The sequence below is a fragment of the Diabrotica undecimpunctata genome, chromosome 6, assembly GCF_040954645.1.
Source record: "Diabrotica undecimpunctata isolate CICGRU chromosome 6, icDiaUnde3, whole genome shotgun sequence".
Taxonomy (NCBI): Eukaryota; Metazoa; Arthropoda; class Insecta; order Coleoptera; family Chrysomelidae; genus Diabrotica; species Diabrotica undecimpunctata.
Window position 1 is genome coordinate 86,918,854 of NC_092808.1, and position 26,742 is coordinate 86,945,595.

Here is a 26,742-nt window from a genome sequence, read left to right on the forward strand (position 1 = left end):
CATCAGGTTAAAATACCTAAAATAAGTATGAACCATTTAATTACAGCAAACGTGGTTTAAAATTTTGACTAAGATTAAAAAAGCAAAATGGTTATACTTACAGGTTACCATGCCTGAGCCACCAAAATATTTGGGTAAAAACCCTTTAAAATGTAATGTGTTACCAAAGATTGTACATGATGTTGATAATATTATATGATGTTTAATATTTTAATTAAATTTTACTTCAGGTAACATACACCCATGCTTAAGTGAGTTCCAGTGTCCGGAGAGTAAACCTCTTCAAACGGACTTCAGCTGGTAACTGATTGATAAGATACCCATGAACGGTGTCAAAAACAAAATGTCAATGTACCATGAAACAATATTAGTTAAACGTAGTATTACTACAGCCAAAAGATTAAAAAACTTTGATGATGTTAAAATGATAACAGCAATCCAGGTGTTGGGATTTAAATGGATTGCTGTTATCATTTTAACATCATCAAAGTTTTTTAATCTTTTGGCTGTAGTAATACTATGTTTAACTAATATTGTTTCATGGTACATTGACATTTTGTCTTTGACACCGTTCATGGGTATCTTATCAATCAGTTACCAGCTGAAGTCCGTTTGAAGAGGTTTACTCTCCGGACACTGGAACTCACTTAAGCATGGGTGTATGTTACCTGAAGTAAAATTTAATTAAAATATTAAACATCATATAATATTATCAACATCATGTACAATCTTTGGTAACACATTACATTTTAAAGGGTTTTTACCCAAATATTTTGGTGGCTCAGGCATGGTAACCTGTAAGTATAACCATTTTGCTTTTTTAATCTTAGTCAAAATTTTAAACCACGTTTGCTGTAATTAAATGGTTCATACTTATTTTAGGTATTTTAACCTGATGATGGAACAGTTGTTCCGAAAACGTTCGTACTTTCAATGTTGTCCTTTTAAGGGTTTTTATAAAATAAAATATACCCACATACAAAGACTAACCTCTTTTTCTTCATATAATGGTATGTAAGTATTGCAACTGTAATGGCAAGTGTAATGTATGTAATCAGGCTAACTCAGTTAGCTAACTCAAGTTACAATAACCGTAAGTTTTCTTTTAGTAGTCAAATATCCTTATGGGTGATCTAACAAATAAGCGAAAATTGATGTGCTTGAAACCAGTTGTTAAAGGAGCTATTAAACTAATTGTGAGTATCAAAACTAGCAAAAAATAAAGGTAACTTAAATTAGACTTAAGCTAAAGTTATAATTTACAAGAATTAACAGAACCAAGAGGAATCCTAAAAATTGAAGCTTTGTTTAGAACTAGCAAGCTCATAATATTTTACGGGGGATAAACTTCTCCTTGTAATAGATGAAAATTCATTGTACACATAGTTTCAAATGTTATGCATCACCCATCGTATTCACGATTTTTACAATTTTATAAAACCGCATCCGTATCATATATTTAATAGGTTTTTTTATATAAAATACAGCCTTTTGTTTTTTATTTAATTTTAATACTGATCCAATTGATCCGGTTTTGCCAAGGTATAAACATTTGAAAAATTTATGAAAACGCCATTTTTAATCAATCGTAAATTAGTTCATGAGTTAAACCGTACAATAATAATTATCGCTTTAGTTTAAGAAGGCCATTCACATCGATTAGTGATGGAAAGAAAGCCTGTTTCTCAGTGTGATGGCTTACAGAAATGGAATAGATTTATTAGACCGTACAAGATTATTGCTTTAGTTTAAGAAGGCCATTCACATCGATTAGTGATGGAAAGAGGGTGTGTTTCTCAGTGTGATGGCTTACAGAAATGGAATAGATTTATAAAGGCAAATTCAATATGGAGTAGAGCTTGCTTTGGTAAACCCTAAAGCTGCTACCAAAAAGCAGCTGAATAGATATATTAAAATTTCCATTCAGAGAAATTCTCTGCCAGCCCTCCGAAGAAACTTTAAGCATGCTATAGGAGTCAGAGTATTGTTGGCTACAATATAGAGAAGAATTTTAGAGTGAACTTTAAGGTTTCATCGACCAATGGAAGTTCATCGGCTACAACCTACACATGTTAAACACTGTCTCCAGTGGGCTCAAGAACAATTACAGCTTCCTCAATAGTTTTGGATTGTTTTGCTTTTTTCAGACGATACCAGAATCTGTTTAAATAGTGATTGTCGTGTTTGGCGAGAGTTGGACGCACGAAATTGGTAGTTGTTGACGGGACTCTAACAAGACAAAGATACATCACACAGACTTTAGAACCTCGTGTGAGAGTCTGACGAGGAGCTGTGGGTGAAAATGTTAAGAATTTAGATAGGTAGAGATACCCACCCACGTAGAGCTCAAGCGGTTAATGACTATCTTGAGGCAGAAGGTATTCGCCGTTTGGAGTGGCCTGTGATGTCTTCACATACAAATCCCATTAAATATGTATGGGGTGGGTTCTCTTCAGAGCTGTCTATTCCCGAAGGTATCCTTCCAGAACCCATAATAAACTTACAATTGCCTGTAGATAAGAATGGCAGAATCTGACACAGCAAATAATTTATCGACTTGTTAGCAGTATAAAAGCTCGAATCCAGATTGAATACATTTTAATTAGAACTAAATTTTTTAGTTTTTAATTTTATATTTATTAAAAAAAAATAGTACTTATCTCTTCAAATAGAAAAAATAACTGTCAACATTATGATATCTTTTTATAAATGATCTATAACACTAGCCTTTACAAATAGGTAATAATAGCGAAAATTACGGGCGATGCATAACTTTTAAAACTATATGTATTTCTTTGTACTACTCTTTTTCTTCCGCTTCTTCTTCTTTTTATATAGACATGACTGTTTTTCAATGTACCACCAGTAAGTTGTTTTTCTATCGTTTTCGTGGTCTTCCTACTAATCGTCTTCCTACTGGGGAACAGTCTCTTGCCGTCTTTACTACTATATTTGTTGTCATTCGGCTTATATGATCGTTCTATTATACTCTTCTATTTCTTAGCCAGTTCTTGATGTTCGCCACCTTGCATCTACGTCGAATATCTGTATTTCTAGCTCCCATAGTGTCTCACCATTAATTTTTCATCTCTGCTGTTTCTAACATCCTTTTTGTCCTGTCTGTATTGAGTCATGTTTCTGCTGCGTATGTCATTATTAGTCTGATGACTGTTTTGTAAATTATGCCTTTCGTTTCTTTACCGATATTTTTATTTCTCCATATTGTTTTATTTAGGCAAACTGCGGCTCTGTTTGCTCTATTCACTTGATCTTTCACTTCAGTTTCGAGCTTTCCGTAGCTAGATAATGTGATGTATAGATATTTAAACTCCATCACTTATTCTATTATCTAACCTTTCAGCTCCAATTTACATCTTAGTAAATTTGCTGTTGTAAGCATGCATTTTGACTTTTTGAAGGAAATTAACATGTTAAATTTTCTGGCGGTTATATTAATTTGGTGCAGCATACGTTGTCAATCATCTTTACTTTGAGAGAGTAGTATTGCGTCGTCTGCATATTAGATTCTATTAAGTTGTTTTTCTCCAATTTGTTATCCTTTTTCAGTTCTTACTTTCTTTAATCTCCCTGTCTTATCCTATTGCCAGCTTCAATAGTGTCGGTTAGTTCTTCTTCTACTTTTAATTTTATTGTATTGTTTTGCTAGATATTTTCGAGCATTTTGATTATTCCTAAAGGTATCTTCCTTGCGTACAGTAAGTGGATAACGTCTTTTAATTTGATCCGGTCAAATGCCTTCGTAAAGTCCACGAAACATAGATATGCCGGTTTATTGTATTCTAATGATTTTTTTTGAACTTGCCTCATTATAAATATAGTGTTGGTTCATGATATTCCCGACCACCTAAAACCTTGTTGATCTTCTGCTAGTGTTATATTACTCAAATGTGATAATTGCCGTTTGTCTTGGCACCAAAACTGTTTAACCATTAGAAACGATTCTTTGTTTTACACTCTGAACGTCAGTGATTGCCACATGAAATATTTTTTTTTTTTTGGAAAGACACTGTTTGTCAAAAATTGTATCAACTTAATAACACCGTTTTTAAATAAGATAATAATATGTATAAATGCTTTTACATTTTTATTTTTAAGGTTCTGATTACTAATTAGTGTATTAAAATCTTTAACAGATTTTAAATGTGTACCCCGGAGGTAAAGGACACTATGTCCATTTTTATCGAAATTTAGATTATTGCACTCTTGAATATAACTTTTCTGGCTCTCCACATAGGTAAACCATACTATGTCCAGAGAAAATTTTACGGCAAGTTACCAACTTTTTAATAAACACCAAGTCCACTTCCAGTCAGAGGTAAACAACACCATGTGGACTTGGTGTTGTTTACCTCTACTGTATGTGTGCACCGTCATTTACCATCCGGACATATTGTTATGTACCCTTGTACACTTCCCGTCATATAAAAATGGTACACTTTTTTTCCCAATGTAAACCAGTGTTCAGACCAGAAATATATAAGAGAGCCTCCCTTACATATCTCTGGTTCAGACTGGAGACAATGGTTTGTGAAACAATTCATTGTTGCCATCACAGATAACGGAATTGCACTAAATCTAAATAAAAAAAAAATAACGTTCAGAAATGTGTTTAGATAAATATTTTTTTTATTATTAACCACAAAAAACGGTATCTAATAAATTTAGTAACCAGAGAGACGGTTGAGTTAATGTCCAAAATGTTTGAGGAATTTTTTAATAATGGAGATATGACAAAATACTATTATTTCAGCAGTTTCGAATTATAATACATATATTTAAATTCCAGACTTGTTCACTGTAAAAGTTATTCATTTAGTATTAATTTCAAATTAAATTTTTAATTTTTCCAGTGCGTTTTATTTATTCTAGTATGCCACAACTCAATACAGTTTTGTGCTACACTTTACGAGAAACGAATGACAGCTCTCGATTTGAAATTAAACATAATAATTTAAAGTCATGTCTAAATTTTTTATTTTTTAACATTATTTTTGAATTAAAATATTTTCATAAATTATAATAAAACACGATTCAAGTCCTTCTTTTAGCTGGTTTGATATTATATATTCGTTATAAGAAAGAAGTGGACGAAAATGATAATTTGTTTGGAGATGAAAATTCGGATATTGATAAAATCTATGAGCCTCTAAGTGATGAAAGCTCAGAATCGGACGACAATGATATGAGACGTATAAGTAAACCAGCGAAAACAAAGGTAAAAGAGAAAGCTATTTTTACTCCTACGATTAGCGATTATTGGGGCAATAAAAAAAATCTTCTTTAGGACGATTTATCCCTAAGCAGTGTTGAAGGCAATTTCAATGAACATAATGAAGTTATTTTAGAAGAAGAGAAAAGTGTTAAAAGAAAGGTACAAAATATAACTAAGTGCAAACAAAAAGGTAAAAAACGTGTAGTAAATGAACAAAATTGGGCCTGTAATGTTCGCAAACTAAAAATAGCTGGTGGGAAAGAGTATCTCAGTAAAAGAGGCAAAGACATGCCTGCAAAAATGTTAAAGCCTCCTTGCATGTGTCACATGAAATGCTCTGAAAGATTGCCAGAATACGAAAGACAAAAAATTTTCAACTCATACTGGACTGAGACAAACGTTTCAGATCTTAAAAAGTAATTTATCTTCTCATGTATCGACATCCAACCTACTCTTCGATCAAGAAAAAAAAAGATCTAAATTCTACCAAATCTAAAAATAATACACTTCTTCTTAGGATGCCGTGCACCTATAGTGCGTTGGCGAATTATCTTAAGGTCAGACGTCTGTCTTTTGCGGCATGCAAAAGTTCGCCAGTGTTAGTTACGCCTATCCAGTTCTTTATATTTCGCAGCCACGACATTTGTTTGCGACCTACTCCTCTCTTGCCCTCAATCTTTCCTTGGATAATTAGTTGAGGGATTGCGTATTTTTCCCCGCTCAGGATGTGGCCCAGGTATCCAATCTTTCGTGCCTTGATCAAGCTGAGCAATTCTCTCAGTATTTGCTCTTCTTAGGACTTCCTCGTTTCTCACCCTATCTGTCCATGGTATGCGGAACATTCTTCGCAAGGTCCACATTTCGAAGGCTTCCAACTTGTTAATGGAAGATATTTTCAACGTCCATTGTCTCCATGCCGTATAACAATATGGACCATACATAGCACTTAACCATTCTGTAACGGAGATTGAAGGAAAGATTGCGGTTACAAAATAGCGGTTTAAATTTAAGAAAAGCTTGTCTTGCTTGTTCGGTACGGCATTTTATTTCTTGTTGAGGATCCCATTAGTCATTCACCACTAAATAATACACTACACTACCTTTTTACAGTAAACAATCAGCTATTGAAGGTGTGCAAGGTTATGTTTGTAAACACACTTTGTATATCTAATTTAGTAGTAGTAAATATATTGAAAAAAATTGAGCCAGGAGGTTTAATAAAAGCTGATCAAAGAGGTAGACACAAGCCAACCAATAAAACTCCTACCGAAACCATAAATTGTATACATCAACATATTAAATCATTCCCAAAATACGAGAGTCATTATTCCAGAGAACAGAGTAAGAGAGATTATCTGGGCACAGAACTTACAATAGAAAAGATGTATCAACTATACATTAATGAATGCAATGAAAGACATGTAGATCCAAAGCTCAGAGCAAAAAAGTGGTTGTACGCAGATATTTTTAATAAAGACTTCAAGTTGTCGTTTAAACCGCCCGAAAGAGACATTTGCGATACACGCAATACATTCACCGCTCAATTAAAAAATAATCTTACTGCAGATGAACTAACCAGTATACAGGCTGATCATAATGCTCACCTAATTGACTCTAAAACTCAGTATAACTTAAAACAACTGGACTTTATAATAGCTAAAGAGTCGCCAAAATACAAACTACTATCGGGTGATTTGCAAAAATGTTTGCCTTCACCACAAACAAACAATTGTATTAGTTTCTACAAAAGGAACCTTTGGACATTAAATTTTACATTACATGATGCCAGTGATTCTTCTGTACAATGTATAATGTGGGACGAATCGAAAGGGACTCGAGGTGCAAATGAAATTGCCTCGTCATTTTTTAAATGGGCTGACAATACAATTCCAGGTAGTCAAGTATAGGACATCACTCTTTGGACCGATAACTGCTATGGACAAAATAAAAATATGAGTATTATAATGTTCTATTTTTGGATACTGCAAATAAAGACGATCACTCAAAAGTTTTTACTGAAAGGGCACATATATATGGAAGCAGACACTGTTCATGCTTTAATCGAAAGAAAAAGAAAACTCTCCAATTTGGCCATTTTAACACCATGGGACTGGCAACAACTAGTTAGGCAAACAACAGGTAAATACACAGTGCCCAATATGGAACTTGCAGATTTCAAAAACTTCAAAACGCTGTTCGATAAGAAATTGTCATCTAATCCTCCTTTTGTAAGTAGAAAAAAAATGTTAACAAAGACCCTGTTGTACTGTCAACATGTGTTTTCCTACAAGTCCAACAAGAACACATTGGAAAGTTCTTTTATAAGACCGATTTCAATGATCAAAATATGTATGAAGTGGACTTCATGAGGTATCGAAGACAGCAAGTAACGTTTCCAGCACAATTAAATTAAGTCTCAGTAATCCCACTACCAATCACAAAACAAAAGTACAATGACTTATTTGCACTACTGCCTTTTGTTCCTTCAGTTTGTCATGCGTTTTATCAAAATTTAACACATAGCGATGTAGCCACAAACGATTACCCACAAGAAGATGAAGATGATATGGAGCATCTTTAACAATTTTGAAACTTGTCGTCTATAATTTTACTTAATTATTATAACAGTATAATATTTACCTCTAATAAAATAATAGTATAGGCTGTTTAATGTGGTTGTATTGTTTATTTCGTAAAGACCTTAACATGCAATGCCACATTATTTAAAAAAGTTGCTAGAGGTAAACAACACTATGTCCAACTACACATTTTTAAAAAAAATTTAAATAATGAACGGTAAACCTCAGGTATATAACACTTCATGGAATGAAAAACGATTATACACACCACAATAATAATATATTAATCTCGGTTAAATATAAGAAACATTGGAGTATTTACTGATTACAAATTTAAAAAATTTTAAAACTGCTCTCCTGAAAAAGTAAGAAAATGGACATAGTGTCCTTTACCTCCGAGGTACCAAAATATACTCTAATTCTATTTTTGCCTACCCCGTCTATCTTTAAAATATTTTGAATGTAAAGTTTTTTGACATAGGATGTAAATTGTCAATATGTTGGTCATTTACCTTTTCAATAAAAACATATACAAACTTCGATTAAATATAAGATTTTTGCAAATTAAAGTCATTACTTTTTTATGGCTAATTTGAACTGAACTAGTATTTTTATCACTGTTGTTTTTACCGCTGTTATTAGAATCCATGTTTTTGGTAATAGAACTCTGTGTTTCATTTTTTTGTATACCCCTTTCTTCGGGAATGGGGTCGTTCATCAATGGTGATAACTCACAAAAGCTATTCACTGGTATTAAATGAGCATATATGTAAAATTAATCGTAACTTAATAATGTATTTTGTTCACACTTCACAAAAAATCGAGACACTGTGAATGACGTATTAATTGCTCGAATACCACACATGTACTGCTGTCAAATATATCTAATATTCACATTATTTATAAGTTACAACAACCATATTTTTTCTTGTGGTGGTTAAATAATATTATCAGGGATCTGACGAGAAACAGAAAATTGTAGTTGAAACCAGTCGTCCAAGTAATATTAAACGGATTTTGAGTACGTCTTCTCTTTTTTGTTTTTCTTAAATATATAAATATTGTTGGACAAAGATCAAAATAAGTATTGGACTGATTGGATTGGACTGGACTCAATTTTATTTTAGTTATTTAGGTTTTATGGTTCAGAAAATAACTAGGAGCGAACTTTAGAGGGCATTAATAATGGGATATCCATTCATTTAACTTCAAAATAAAGCAATGTTTTTATTTTTAAAACAAAGAACCTTTAGATGTACTATGCCTCTTTCTTATTTAATTTATTTTTATTTATTTTTTTAACGGAACATCCTATATTAAAATGTTTCACTAAGGAACAGCAGCTCTTTACAAAGAATGTTATGAAAATTTAAATGTTTATGGGTTTGTTGCATCTTTATTAGAATCAACAATTTTATTAAATAGAAAAATTACTCAATTTCCCATAGAAATTCAATTGTAAAACAGTTTTAATTTTAATTTTATTTCGCGTTTCGGATTTTTCTGATTTTTATTACCTCTGACAATAAATATTAAGGCAACAATACCATTGTTACAATCTTATATTGCCCCTCTTATAGAATGCTACCAACAAAAAAGGCAAATACCGAGAACGCTGCTGGAAAGCAAAGTAGCAAGAAGATAATTTTACTGCTGGGGATACTCGAGTTTAATTCCTCTCTAGTGGCAAGGAAATTACTTCCCTTAAAGTTCTTTTGTTTCTTTCGTAGCAGCATATGACTGGCATATTTACAAGAAAATGACAGAAATGATTTACTTCAGAAAATCTTAAAAATATTTAAAATATACGATGATAAGTTTATATGTGCGTACAGCGATGATAATCAAAATATTGTGCGTTTTTTTACACATTTATCGTTTCTTTGTTAAACAAAATCATTTTTTTTATGATGAATCTTTGTTTTACCTGATATATTTTAGGGGAATAACCCACAGTTTTCATTTAATATGCTTTATATTTGACCTTTTCGATTTTCAACTTTGAAGTCGTTCTGCAAATAGAAATTTAACAAATTATATTTTTCTGTTATTTAAAATTGGAGTTTTTCTAATGCTTTAAATTTATCTATCCTGCTCAGAACGACAGTTGGGATTATGTTGTATATACATTTCAAAGTGGAAAAAAAATAACTCCAAAAATACTGACAATACAATTTCAAAGTGTTCTACGTCAATACATGCCTGAATACTTGTCAGAGATGCAATATAATTTAATTTTTCAAAAATATTTTCAAATAAAGTAACAAATCTAATTTATTTAATTTAAATTTCAAAAATAATTTCTGAAATTGAAATCGAAAGTTATCTTTCTATGTGTGGTGGTGCTACAGTTTCTAGCCGCATCCTCCCTTGATCAATGATTTAAGCAACACCGAGCGGTAAATTCCCATCACTTGCCATATTGCTCATCCATATATTTATCCAACACAAATAAAAAATACAAATTAATATACCTAATACAACAGAAACGAGAAAAAGTGATGAAGCAGCAAAGAAAAAAGCAAAACTGACCTGCAGAAAAAAGAAACGAGAATACTGGAAAATAAAGTTACAAAACGTAGAAGATCATATGATAAACAAAGAGATCAAAAATTTTTACCAAGAAGTAACAGTCAATAAAGCTACGGGTTTGGAAATCGCATGCTGCCGCATGAAGTAAAGGATGCATGCTAATAGGTGACCTACCAAGAAAACTAGAGAGGTGAGCAGAATACTTTCAGGAACTATTGAACCCAGAGAAAATTATCAACGAAATACAGTATTTCTTCTTCCTTTTTGTAAATCGGACATATATCTATATGCACTTTTTTTCAGCCTTGTGGTAATTTCTCATTTTTCAAAATTCGATTTATTAGGTTGGTTGTTCGTTTGAGCAATAGCTGTCCACCTTTTTTGAATATATCTGCTGTTATACTGTTTTCTTCTATACTCTTGCTATTCTTAAGATACTTAATTATTTTCTTTATTTCCTGCTCTGCCGTGCTTTGCTTCGGCAAAATTATAAGCCTATACCAAAATAATAGAGGAATTGCTTTATTTATTGCATGTAGCATCTAATATATTGGCTTTATTAATAAGAAACAAAATATGAATTTGAAAAAATAATAGTTGAATATCAGGGAGAGTTGAAAAGGGAAAGGTCTACATTTGATCGGATTTTGATCAGGTCTACATTTGATCAGAGAAAAATAGTACGAAGTGATTAATCTATTAAAAATACCTACCAAACTTATTACGTTAGTTGAAATGACCTAGAAAGTAACAATAAATAAGGTGATCCTGGAAGGAAGGTTATCAGAGACTTTCAGAATAAATCTATTTTTGATGAGTTTGCCTTAATCTGTAAGAATACTTGTCTTTTAACAAATATCTTACTAGTGACAAAAAGTTGAAAGCATTTCGCGGCAGATGTTTTTTTGTCAATATAACCCGAATAAACCTGATAAATATGGAATAAGAATTTTTGCTTTGGTTGATGCTAAAAAGTTATTGTAAATTTATACCAAGTAAACAACCTGATGGGCCATTTTGCAAATTAATAAAGCTTTTAATATTGTAGACAGATTAATAGGGCCTATTTCTAGAAGTAAATAAAATTATATTCGACAACTGGTATCGGCAGCGACAACTGTTATAGAGTACTCAGTTTAGATTCCAAAAAGATATGACACTTATTTCCTACATGATTGAACGGTGTAAAGTAGCACTAATACTATCTTTCTGTAACCACCTAAAAAGGAAAAGCAGATATTGGCATATAACGCGATTATCTGCTATATATATTTTGATCTTTGACCTATTTCTGTCAAAATTTCATGTCAACCCATGCATATAAAAATAATTCTGAGCAAAAACCTGTTTTCAACTCCTGGACTATTGGATCAGATTTTAAAAATAATAAGAAAAATTAGAGAATAATGATACATTAACTAGAACAAGACCACATGCATCCGCTATAAGTAAGTCTCAAGTAAATAATGAAAATAATTTAAAAATTTTTTATCTAGAAATGGACTCTGCTTTATTTCCATTATTAGCGAATATATTTATGGAAGGTTTCAAAACAAATATTATTTCTAAACAACACTTAAGTGGTTTAGAAAGCAACAGAATGATAAAAATATGTAGATGATGATGAATAGAAATATAATTAGACACTACCTTTTTTGGAAATTTTAATCTCAAAGAAAAATACTGGATATGAGACTCAGGTGTATAGAAATCCAAGACACACCAGGAGGTATCTAAATTACCAATGAAATCACAAATATTACAAATATTGACGCGAATTCATTCTTAGAAGAGAACCATTCGTTAACATCTGTATTGTTAAAAAAATGATTATTATTTGTTAGTTATAAATTGGAAATTTTCAAGACAGACCCAATAAAAAAAACAAAAACGAGATCCTATAATATTCACAAGAAATAATACGAAAAAATGCTAATGCTATACAGTAAAGAATAATCGGAAAACTTAAAAAGACCGCAAATAAATTCAACTTTTTAAAAACATTCAAAACAACAATCACAGTAAGATCTAATTTAACTAGAACTAAAATGTCCATGGTATGGGGAACATTCTTCGTAAAGTTCACATTTCGAAGCTACTTGTTAAGGGCGGATATTATTAACATCCATGTCTTCATGCCATATAAAAATATGGACCATACATAGCATTTAACCATTGTGTAGCGGAGATTGCTGTTATATAGTAACGGTTTAAATTGAATAAAAGCTTGTCTTGCTTGTTCGGTACGTCACGTTATTTCTTGTTGAAGATCCCATTGGTCCTTCATTATCATATTCAAGTGTTTGAATGTTTTCACTTGCTCGATTGGAGCATTATTTTCTTGCAGCGGTACTCTTAAAAGGGCATTTTTTTATTGCCATGTATTTAGTTATTTTAGCTTTTATCTTTAAGCCATATATTCTGTTTACTGCGATAGTTATTTTATTTAGCGCCAAATGCATAAAATATATGTTGTCTGTCATCATTGCAGCGTCGTCGGCGTAACAAATGTTATTTTTCGGGTACCCGTTGACCTTTATACCACACTTGAGCCTTCGAATGCCTCTGCAAAAATATCCTCCACATAGAGGTTGAACAGCATCGGATACAAAATACATCACTATAGCCCCTCTCTTATAATTTTAAATTCCTGTGTATTTTTAAGCAGCAAATAGAGATTCCGTATTAATCTTATATATTTCTCGTCAATATTAGCATCAATATTAGAGTGGTTTAACGTTCTTATCATTGCAGTTTTACGGTGTCAAAGGCTTTTTCATAATCGAGAAATGTGATGCATATATCCTTTCCTTGGTCCATACAATGTCGTACAAGAATATTTCCTGCGTCAAAATTATTCTATTCTTTTATCCTAGTTATCCTCATTAAGCTGGTGAAACTAGATAAATTGATTTTAAAATATTGAATTGTTAAAAATTTAAAAATTTTGTTAAAAAGACGAATTTAATAAATAATTGATTATAAAGTTAAATTATTTATTAACAAAAACCAGTTAAATACATGAATGATGTTATCAACTTGGCTAATAGTATTGTAATGTGATAAAATATAATGGTAAGACGGACTAATTAATAATAGTTATTTTGTATTCTGAAATACAAAATAACCATTAATAAAAATTCAATGAATGAAAAATAAAGGAAGTTGAAAATGAAATTTATTAGGTATTGATATTTCTCGTAAGGTTGGTTACCTATGTGGGTGGCTATTGGCTAGTTTAAATATAGTATTTTTCATATAAAAATGCGTGCACGTCATTCAAGATTTACAACATCAGAACCCCACAGCGTTGCCAAAACATCAGAATATATAGTATTTTTCATATAAAAATGCGTGCACGTCATTCAAGATTTACAACATCAGAACCCCACAGCGTTGCCAAAACATCAGAATAGTTAGTAGGTAAGTGAGGAATTTTTAAAATGTCAACTATTTGTCAAACTACTGTGTTAACAGTAAATACACTTAGTTTTAAGATTACTGCAACACACTAAAATACATAAGAAAACATTTTAATACAAAATTATATATTCTAAATTTTAAACTTACCTCTTTTAGAGCATTAATAGTAAAAACGTCCCGCCATTATTTCTTGTTCGAAATAATCTATCTCATATAAAAGCTTATCAGATTTCTAAAGACTATTTAGTTGTTTTGGCATAGCGCAATCACAATACACAACAATAATTAGTTTCTAAAGCTATTAATCTAAATTTAATACGTATTTATAAATACAATTTATTATTAAATAATATATTATGATCAAATTGTGTAAGAAATCAAAACATAAACAAAATTCTTACTCTAAAAAAGCGGCAACACTTTAAAGAATTTTGCCACACGCTGAACTGTCAAAAAATTTGAAGTATTTTCCTATCAGTTGCGTACAATTGTCAAATATATTTAATTAAAATTAATATTTTGTGGAATATTGCACTTAAAGAGTCATTTCATAAAATTTATATTATTAATAATAACAAATGTTTTTGGTTATTTAATCAATATTATTCTAAAATTTTCAATATAATGATGATTGCATTTTTTTTTATTATATACCATGTTGACGCCTATACAAGATCGAGCAGTTCCGTATGGGTTTCTTATTATTAGCTGTGTTAGGAAAATTTTAACTCTAAGGTTTACATTCTGGAAATTTTAAATATAAGTGACGTCACTTTATATAAATTGTGACGTGCACGCATTCAAGCAAGCAGCTTCGCTTCTTGGTTGTCGTCTATCTGGGAATTACTCATGATAAATTCTTGTTGCTATAAGTAGCTTATAGTAGTGTTGCTTATAGTAGCAGATTTTTGTTATAACTTCCTGGTATAAAATCTGTATCAATACGTTTATTTTTTTAAAAAATATCATGTTAGTGATAGTAACAAAACAACAGGAACCATAAAAATAGTCTAATTTTAATTTTTCAAGCAAGTTTAGTGTCAAAGTCATAGTCAACTAGGTAAAATGTTGTGTTCTTATTAATATTTTTCACATTAGCAATCTTAACTACTAACGTATTTTTATATTTCATCCAATACTAACAAATTAAGGATCAGTAAAGTTTTGACTGAATATTTTCACGACCAAGCTGATAAAATCACTTAATTTTCGTTGCAATTAGTTTTTAAGTAAAAAAATTAGGTGTGGCAACTGCACTTTGTTGAATCTATGCTTATGTCCCACCCATCGAGCAAAAAGACAAAAGAGGGAATCTAATCGTCATGAAAAGGAGACCAAAAAAGTGGCCTCTGATGGCGGACATATCCGGAAATGCGAATGCGCCAAATTTAAATTTCATGACACTTCACAATAATCATACAGTGGTGTAGGGGTTTTAATTTATCTATTTATTTGTTATATTACATAATATTAATACATAATACACCTAAAATACTTTTTTTAACACTAGAACACAATAAAGTTTTAATTAAATAATAACAATAATAGTCTAAAATGTGAAACAATTGTTAAAAAACTTCAATAGAAAATACAACTAATCTTTCATGTAACAGTTGGGACAAACAATAACATCAACAATAACATAACCCAACTAAATTTGATTTCTTAAACAAGGAAAGAGTCTCGCTTTCCTTGTTTAATGTGGCCTCTCAAGATGTCACTTCCTGTCTAACAATATTTTTGCCCCACTACCTTTACATTCCCTCTTTTGTCTTTTAGCTCGATGATCCCACCACACTAAGCGATAGTCTATAATGCGGTTTATAACTAGATAATCGACACCATAGAATCCGTTAGCTGTACGCATTTATTTTCAATTGGAACCATGAAGCGAAGAATCTCATTTTAAAATGTTTATTTACGCTTTTCCAGAAAAGGTTTAATTAATTATATTGTATTATTCAAAGACAATTAGGTAAAAGAAATAAAATTAGAAATACTCACAATCAATTTAATTTTACTACCAAACGACCGGTTTCGCTTTCTACACTTTGCAAAGCATCTTCAGGTCTAACGGTAGAAAGTAAACTAAATGTTGAAATTATAAAAAGCCCATATTAGAGTGCTGTCTTATAAAGATAAAGATCAAAAAAGGTTATAGTAATTATGCCAACATTATCTGTCTGTGTTTATTAATATGCATAAAATTGATTTAGCAGACAAAGTGAAAACCCACAAATTGGTAAGAGATAATTTATTAAATTGTAATAAATTAGAATTCCATTTTTTATTTTTTCTTTTTAGCTAATATAGGTTAAAGTGTGACAGAAGAAGAACTGTTACACTTTAACCTACATAAGCTTGTCAAATTTACCTCTTAAAATACTACTAGACAACAAAAAAACTCAATTTTACCAGTTCCTCTCCTAAAAAGTGATGTAGTGCCAATAAGCCACCCTTTTTTAAAGTGTTATGTCTTTTTTGTCCTTTTAGTTGTGTTCTGTTTGTCCCCATTTATCCTTAATTGTTTTAAGTTTTATAATTTTAACATTATAACATCACAATCTCTGCCAAAACAGAAATTAAGCCTTTTATCAAAAATTTGATAAAAGGCAAATCAAAGGAATTGCACACCTACAAAATAGTACATCTAATTTCATTCATTGTCATATAATTGTCCTCATACTGTAAAAAAATTCAATAAATTAACAGACATTTCTAAAATATATCTCTTGAATAAATATAAATAACTTTAATAATTTAAATAATATAAAACATCACTTTCATTTAACAAACAATCACATATAATTTACTCCTATTTCATTTGTTAACATCTTCCCCCTCAAGAAACATCCTCGTTAATTATCAGACAGTTACAACGTTAACCGAAGATCACCCATCATCAGCAATTACAGGATAGTTTGAACTATGTATCACGAATTATTATTTAAAAATTCTTGTACTGGAATGTAAGTAGTATTTGGTTTGTTTCTAATTTATTATAATTCAATAGATTATCTCTTACCAATTTGTGGGTTTTCACTTTGTCTACTAAATCAATTTTACGCATATTAATAAACACAGGCAGGTAGTATTGGCATAATTACTATAACCTTTTCTGATCTTTATCTTTATAAGACAGCACCCTAATATGGGCTTTTTATAATTTCAGCATTTAATTTACTGTGTACCGTTAGACCTGAAGATGCTTTGCAAAGTGCAGAAAGCGAAACCGGTCGTTTGGTAGTAAAATTAAATTGATTGTTAGTAAGTCTAATTTTATTTGTTTTACCTATTTGAAATGAACTCACACAAGCAACACATTCATGATTTCAAAGAAAATTCTTTGTCAGAATGTGTAGATATATTTGCCAATCCTTTCGAAAATAGACCCCTATCTTCTAGATAGACAATTGCAAATATTGTAGATAGTTTTTAAACACATTATTGTTTGCAGTATTGTATAAAATTTTACAAAAGAAAAAAGATGTGCCCGGAAATCGAAAGGAGAGATAAAAGTGTTTGGCTACCATTGAGATGGATAACTCGAGAACCACTGGAAGTGTCGCCGATGAGTTGGAGGTCTTGCAAATCACAGTTACTTAAGTTTTAAAAAAAAAAGGCTTTAAGAGTTTTAAATATTCAAAAACTAAGGAGCTATTTCCCGGAGATAAATTTCTTAAAATGGAGTTTTGTGAACGTACACTGAATGCATCTCACGAAAATGATAATTTTATAAAATATATAATTTTTACCGAGGAATTATCATTTTCAGTACGGGGTCATCACAATCCTTTTAGAACGCGGTATTGGTCTCAGGAAAATGAACTTCGAAGTATTTGTATTCGAAGTAAGAAAGAGCTTTTATACAGCAATAAAGCATGTTATTATCTTTCAAAAGAACGTGAAATATTTAAACCTTTTATTTAGTTTACTTTTTTTTTATAGTAGAATGTATTGTTCGTTTTTTTTTTGTTTCTTTAAATGATTTATTTGTGGTTAACTGCGATTAGAATAATAATTTTTTGTTTTTGCTGGGCATAGCCCACAGTAAAATGTTTTACAAGTTTTTAATTGTAAATAACTTTAAATTCATTTACGTAGATTAACGTAGCAGAATTAGTTCCCTTAATACACAGCCAATAGAGTCTTAATTGATACTAACAGTTAAAACGTCTGCGGCCTTGACTACAGCAGTGGGCTTGAGAGAGCGCATTTATTACACGTAACCTCAATGTATATTACCTATGTCTAAATAAAACATTTAATTATACTGTATGTTTCCAAATCCTTTAAAAATGTAGCCTTTTTTAGAAACAAACTAATACATTGACTAAAGTTTAAATCTTTTTCTGTTTCGCTATAAACTTTTGTTCATTAATAGTAGCTCTGTGAATTATCCGATCGATCTAAAGATTATATGTCCCTCAGTATCCTCCCAGATTTTTATTTAATTCTAACATGCTATTTTAAAATTAACTGTTTAATGTTTAATGAAGTCAGTGGGAAATAATCGATTCTCTCTAATAATTTAATAGTTTTCAGCTTGCAAGTAAAATTTTGAACTCATTTGTTTTCTTTTTGGTGACATCTGTCAAAAATATATCGTAGTCCTGAAGAATAATCATAATAAACTCTTTTACTCTTTTACTTTTAATTATTACTCTTTTACTTTTATCATTCTATTATTTTTACTATTTATTACTTTATTATGGTGAAACACAATCTAACTAAATATCAAAGAAAACAAAAATCTAGAAACTTTCTTAGTGACATTAGAAGTTTCACGAGGTGTGCTACTTGCCATACGATCTTATTTAAAATTAATTTACAAAATTGGCGTACAAAAACAAAATTATAGTAAAAGCAATCTCCTCTAAGATCTGTCAAAGGCTGATTTTGGCGATAACTTAGAGAAGTAAGTACAATCGTGTCATACCTAAGGACGGCTTGACCTCGGGTATCGGGTGTATATACTTAAGTTTTGTTGTGCTTTGTTTGGTAAATCAGAATAAAGCAAAAATAAACACGCATAACAAATAAGGAACCTGAGCAGTAAGAAATTTAGGTTTTTGAAATAACTCATGTAAAAACATAAAATCGATGTATTCGTAAGTTCAAATACAAATCTAATGAAGGATATAAGTAAAGATTGATTCACAATATTAAAAGAGAATCAATAACAGAACTAAAAAAAACGAAATATTATACTGAACTGGAGATGTGCTATCAAATAATACTAGAATAAATAAAAATCACACAGTCCGTTCCATGTAATAAGACCATTCAATTATTCCAATTTGCTTATCCTATTCCGTCGACTCTGTATAATTATCTTATCTATTTGAAGCCCGATTATATGACTTACATACAATGTTAGTTGCGTCTATTTCAACACTCTCTATTAAATTAATTCTAACCGCGCGTGGTAAGATCTGAAACTCTCCTTTTAAAGAAAAGTCCAATTAAATTGCAATATCATCTTAACACGTCTGTATGCAATAACCTCAAGGTTTCTCTCATATGCTTTTGGTAAATTACAGTTTTTTTGGAAACAACATTGAACTTAGGAAATTAATATTAAATTAACTTATAATTATTGCTGTAAATTTATCGATGTAATATTCAAACAATATTTAATCTATTTATCTGTATCTTGGGCTACATAAATATTAATTACCTTCACAAAAGTGTGTCGTCCACTACTAATTCAATTTTTACTTTTATTCTTTTATAGAGAATATATATTTTTCTGCAACCATTCCAAAAATTAAACTTTCGGTATGATTTATTAAATCGAAAGTACCATTTTACACAACTCGTGCCGAAAGTAGCTACTTCTGGGACTAATTTTTTCACTTTCCTGACGATTTTGGGTAGCTAGGTAACGGCTTTGACAATAACATCAACTTTGTATTTTATTATGACAACGCTGGTCATTTAAGATTCGTGTGTTTTCGCTCAGTTTTTCGTTTTTTAATTCTAAGAAATGTAAATCAACAGTAAAAGTGAAGCCGAAATGATTCCAGATGAGATTAGGGGAACTGCTAAAGCGGCTATTTATTAATGATTGCCGATAAAGTCAAGAAAGAGGTATGAATTGGTCTACGATTTATATTAAAAATTGAGCAATGATAAAAATGTACATACTAGGAATGAAGAAGTCATTCTTGCATATTTAATAGAAAAATCTAATATCTTGACGCTATCAAGCCTTTGGAGCAATTACTCGATGCTTAAGTATATACTTAACATTAAAAATAACATAGATATAAACCGCTATCCAAAAGTAATTGCTTTTCTCAAAAGAAAATCCAGCAGCTACAAACCAAAAAAATCGAACGTATTGAATAAAGAAGAAATAGATAAATTTTTATCAGAAGCTAAAACAAACATGGAAAGAACCTTTGTGGTTACTGGAGAAAATAACATTTTTTATACAGAAAATATGTGTCATTACGTCAAGCATTACCGCATCGTAGATTATTTGTATACTACAAAAATGGAAGGTGTATAAAACCTATTGATATTCACACTTTTGAAAAAATCGCCTGTACTATTGCTAAATTTCTTAAATTACCGCATTCCAAGGATACACCAGGCACTGTCTACGAAGGAGCTCAGTCACTTTACTGGCTGATAGTGTTGGTAGTACTATGGTAAGTAACCAACTTGAAAAGACACGGAGGATGAAAATCAACTAATGTAACAGAGGAATACGTAGAAAATTGTTTAATAAATAAAATTTACACAGCTTCACAGATTGAAAATGGCCGCAACCAAGTTAATATCTCAAAAAATAGTAAAAGTACTGACACGTCTAACACTAATTTCAACACTGCCACTTTTGTTTTAATTTCTAACAATATCAATGTAAATAATTGTTATAATTGTGTTATTAACATTCATAAGTAGATTTTTCTAGTGTTGAATTCACGAGAATAACTTTAAAGTGTTTAATAAAAGTTCATAAGTAAAGTTTATCCATATATTCTTTTTAACATACAAAACAACTGCAGAAAAAATATTGTACGTAACACGATCCAAAAGTAATTTTACGAGACTCACAAGATTTCAGGACTCGCCTACGGCTCGCCCTGGAAACTTCCTCTTGTCTCGTAAAATATCACTTTTGGAACTTCTTACGTAAATTACTATTATTACCAAAAAAATTAAGCTATTTTAAATGTTATACATATTTCGTCAAACAAAAAAAATATACCGTTAAAAAATACAGATATTTCAAAACAAAATGATGACACTGTGAATATTGCTGAAAACTCAACCAACTTGTATTCAAGCTAAATTTCAAGAACTTCTTAATGAGGAAATTCAGTAAATAGATTCATTGGGCCTTAAAATAAATACTATTACAGTGAAGTAAATAGTTATTGGTAAGAAACTCCGTTACCATACATAAAAATGTGTATAATGTAGCGAATGGTATTTTAGTCCACACTTTTGACATTTGCCATACATACAACCCTTACTGATATGTCGTCAATGTAAATAGTTTAAGAAAAGCCTGTTACCTTTTGCCTCTTCGGTTCTTTATTTCACACTAAGATGAAGAAAGCACAAAGTTATATTTTATATGCCCTTACAAAAATGAAGTTATTATGAAAAAAAAAAGATTTATTTATATATATATATATATATATATATATATATATATATATATATATATATATATATATTTCTTTGTAGTACCAATTGACTTCTGGACGAAAAGTATTCCCATTTGGCATCCGTGAATATTCACGGGCCACAATATACAGCGAATTCTGTTGCGGTACCAATTGGCATCAATCGCTGTTGCGGTTTCTTTGGCATCGATTGGCTTTGGACCTTTAGCATCCATTGGTTTATGACTCAAGTCGACAATAATACCTAAAGGTTTCGGTGGAATTCTACCTGAGTCAATTCATATGTTCAGTCATTGTAATATTTTGTTGTCGAAACGGATGTTTAAAAATTTAACTTGTTAGAGTATATTACTCTATCTATAAATTGTAGGCAGGTAGTTATTGCTTTTTTCGAGATTGAATATTTTTCTTTTAAAATTATGACAGCTTCAAATTTGATTTAATTTGCTAAATACTTTTATTTTACATTTTTTAAGCTCAGTAATTTAAAAATGTTTTATCGTCTTTTAACAACTTCTAGTCTGATTATTCCCTGAGTAAAAGAGCTCTGTTGTAATGAATTATTTGGTATTACTAAAGAAATTCTGGTATAGTAGGATTAAATGTTAAAATTAAATGTTACAATGATTGTAACTTCATGTCTTGGGCTGTTACGTCGCATTATGGGCTATATGGGCTGTATTTTCTCGTTCTTGTTCGTATTTCTCTTCGATTTGCATTTTCGATGACACTTTCCAATATTTTAGCAAATTCAAAGTCCATGAAAAATACTTAGAAAGCAAACAAAAGTACTTATAAGAGTATACGACCATTTGATAACACTCACTGTGAAAATTTTTGCAAGTGAAGATGTTTAAGACAACAGGCACATTATTGCCGAACGCAAAGTGCACATAACTTTCTCCTTTATTTTTTGGTATCTGACTTCTTACAACTGTGTGTATTTTTCTTTCCTCTGCCCATACTTCTCGTACGTCACTGAATCTGGTTTGATGTGGTATTATATAATAATAGATGCACAATCAAAACGAACCAGATTTTTTTACATTAAAAAGAGATAAAATATTATGTCCATATACTATGAAAAGCAATAATTAAAAAAGAGTCGTATTTTAACACATATTTGTTTTTCTTTAACCGTTTGTTAATAAATAATATATCAAAATTTATTCGACATAATGTATGTTTTATTTTAAGGCTGTAACATAAAAATAAGAATTACCTGTTATGAAGGCACTACATAGGTAATTATTATCTGTACCTAACAAAAACCAATTTTATCAAAATCAACCTAGTTTGAAATATATGGAGTCTCGATTATATCTCATGGTTGTGTTTGCCCTACGTAGAAAAAAATAAAATAAAATTACTGAAATCTCTTGGGAATTGAAGTACTCAAGAATTGAAAAGATGTTGAAATTACTGTAACTTTGAAGAAGTTGAAAATCAAATGTTTAAAGGTACACTTCTTTTAAACAAAATTCAGAATCAGTATTTTATCTCTTAACTTCATTAGAAGTGAATAATAAAGAAGTTATATACATACAAAAGGTTTTTGTAAGAAACACAGTTGCAAACATATAATTTACAAAATTTCTTGGTCTCTCTTTTTAAAATGGCGATACATAGCTTTCAACGTAAACAAAGTTTTAGGAGTAGTGTCCACTTAATAGCTTCTAATGGTAATAGTGGGTTAGGGACAATTAAAACCTAGTTAATGTTTAAAATTTGCCAATGTTTTTACTTTATTTTAAGTCTTTATCAAGGCTATACATGGCACATACCTATAATGGTACATAAAATGATCCATTGTGATTTATATAGAGTGAGGTCCTAAGGTAACGGATAAATTCAATATTTTTGTAACTAAAAATCTTTTGACGAAATCCAGGCAATGCTGCCAGGTCACCCATGTACAGCTTGGAACAACAAGAGCCATTTGCTGATCGGTTTAGGTCACCGAAACCCAACCAATTATGATTGGATCAACAGAAACAACTACTCCGTGGGCTAATACCCCTACCGGCATTGAATTATACTATTGATCCCATGGTCGCAGAAAAACACAACCCATCAAGTGTGAAACGCCAAACAGCTGTTTCGGTCCGCCAGACCTTATCTGTGGTCACTCTTAACTGATCAACATTTAATATGTCATCACAGGTGTTCCGTGTGCAATGCTGCTAGGTCACCTATGTGATCAGTTAAGAGTGGATTGCATTCTCATTTACATTTGAGATTCAGAGGACCTTGTCCCCTTAAGCAGAACGGACAACTTTCCAATGGAGAAGCCAAGCGTCACTGATGAGGTCTGGCGGACCGAAACCGCTGTTTGGCGTTTCACACTTGATGGGTTGTGTTGATCTGCGACCATTGGATCAATAGTATAATTCAATGCCAGTAGGTGTATTACCCCTCGGAGTAGTGGTTTTTGTTGATCCAAACATAATTGGTTGGGTTTCGGTGACCTAAACCGATCAGCAAAGGGCTCTTGTTGTTCCAAGTTGTACATGGGTGACCTGGCAGCATTGCACACGGAACACCGGTGATGACATATTAAATGTTGATCAGTTAAGAGTGGATTGCATTCTCATTTACATTTGAGATGCAGAGGACCTTGTCCCCTTAAGCAGAACGGACAACTTTCCAATGGAGAAGCCAAGCGTCACTGATGAGGTCTGGCGGACCGCAACAACTGTTTGGCGTTTCACACTTGATGGGTTGTGTTGTGCTGCGACCATTGGATCAATAGTATAATTCAATGCCGGTAGAGGTATTAGCCCTCGGAGTAGTTGTTTCTGTTGATCTAAACATAATTAATTGGGTTTCGGCGGCCTAAACCGATCAGCAAATGGCTCTTGTTGTTCCAAGCTGTACATGGGTGACCTGGCAGCATTGCACACGGAACACCTGTGATGACATATTAAATGTTGATCAGTTAAGAGTGGATTGCATTCTCATTTACATTTGAGATTCAGAGGACCTTGTCCCCTTAAGCAGAACGGACAACTTTCCAATGGAGAAGCCAAGCGTCACTGATAAGGTCTGGCGGACCGAAACAGCTGTTTGGCGTTTCACACTTGATGGGTTGTGTTGTTCTGCGACCATTGGATCAATAGTATAATTCAATGCAGGTAGGGGTATTAGCCCACGGAGTAGTTGTTTCTGTTGATCCAATCATAATTGGTTGGGTTTCGGTGACCTAAACCGATCAGCAAATGACTCTTGTTGTTCCAAGCTGTACATGGGTGACCTGGCAGCATTGCACACGGAACACCTGTGATGACATATTAAATGTTGATCAGTTAAGAGTGGATTGCATTCTCATTTACATATAAAATACTAGCTTTTATCCTCGATTCGATTGTGATGGCGTCTTCTGCCGAGAAGTATCCCTTGAAAATACAACTTTTTTTAATAAAATGTATCATCTGTGCTTATTTGTGTCCCTGTCAAAATTGCAAAAATAATCAATATGATCGGTTAAAAAGTTAAACAGGGAATGCGAAAAAAAACAAGCCGACAAACACCTTACACTCACATTTATAATATTAGTTAATATTTTCACAGAAAAAAAGAAAAAGCATAACCAGAGATAGATAAAAACTAAGCATCTTAACGAAAGAATCTTATTAACACAGCGCCAAACCACATTTTCAAAATTCACAAAATTTTTAATGCATTTACAACCCCTAACATTAAATGCTTTTTAATACACAACGTTTTAGCAATGTGCTTCAAAAAATTATACACATGGCGCTGAGAAATAAGGTTATAAAACCTTTCAAAAAGAATAAAAGACTGCAGATAACAAGAAAGTAAGATAAAACCAATAATATATTGTAAATCCAAAAACTAAACAAAAAATATCCATTCTAAGAATTAAACTCAAACGCGAATCGACCAGATGTTACTCGAACCTTTATAAACCTGGAATCTAAGACAATCTAAGTGACTAACTGGCTTCCAAAATCGTATCACATCCTGTAGATGCCAATTGAACCGCTAAGCTGTAACGACATGAATATCGCTTCAACTCAATATACACAAATCGATGGTGGCGCTGCTTATTTTTTGCCTCGAACTACGATTTATTTACGAATCAAAAAACGGTCCAATTGGATTCCGGGTTCATATCGCGTAAAGAGCCTTATAATATCATCCACTATGCGTTTCTGATATTATTTTGAAGAGGTCAATTGGCATCCGAATACCGGATGCCAATTGACCAGCGGAAGCCAATTGAACCTACAACTTTACATGTGGGAAGTCAATTGTTACCGTAAATAAATATATATATATATATATATATATATATATATATATATATATATATATATATATATTTATATGCATATATATATATATATATATATATATATATATATATATATATATATATATATATATATATATATATATATATTGTTGTGATCTGCTTTATGATGTTTTATTATTAATTAACACTAATTTAATTAATCCAATTATTTAATTAATTAATTCACTAATTTATGCAGAGTCATACAAATCAATTACTATTAAAAATTTCTCAGGGTGCCTTTTTTAATTTTACTTTAATCAGTTTACTTTATATATCTCTTCTAGTGGGTTCAGTATCTCCTAGTTGCTTATAATCGGGATAGAACAGGAAACGGAACTAACATTAAAACAACATAAATATGCACACAAATTATTATTTATTTTCAATAAGCAATACGATGAATATTAATAAATAACTTTTGTGGGCAATTATCTTTCCCAACAAACTCCTATACTCTAAATTTAATTTTAATTACAAACTATCTATTGATCTGTTTTATAATAATATCTACTAAAAATTGACCATATAAAATATAATTTATTCACAAAAAATAACTCTTTGAAACTTGGAATCTTAGTTCGTATGCTTATATTTGATTTTATCTTTAGAATATCTTAAAGTTTTCTTTCATTCAAATTATTTGACTGACCTTAATTTTTTACACCAATGATGTCTCCTCTCGATCAAACCACAGTTCCTTCCTTGATTGATTATGTCCGGCTACCATCAAATCTTTCCCGTTCTCAGCATCGATCCAAACCGCATACCAGCAAACTACTCCTCCGAAAACACAAGCCCAAGCCTCTTTTGACCGGTACTCTTTATTCACAAATTCTCCTTTCTTTCTCAATTATATCTCATGGACTATGCAGACTCAAAAGAGGTATTAATCTTCTTAATTTTGATCTGCTCTCAGCTTCCACCTTTTTCACTAACAAACGAAAACACTGGTACTCAGATTGACTACACGAAAAACACGTCTTCTCTTTTGGTCTGCCGGTAACAAAA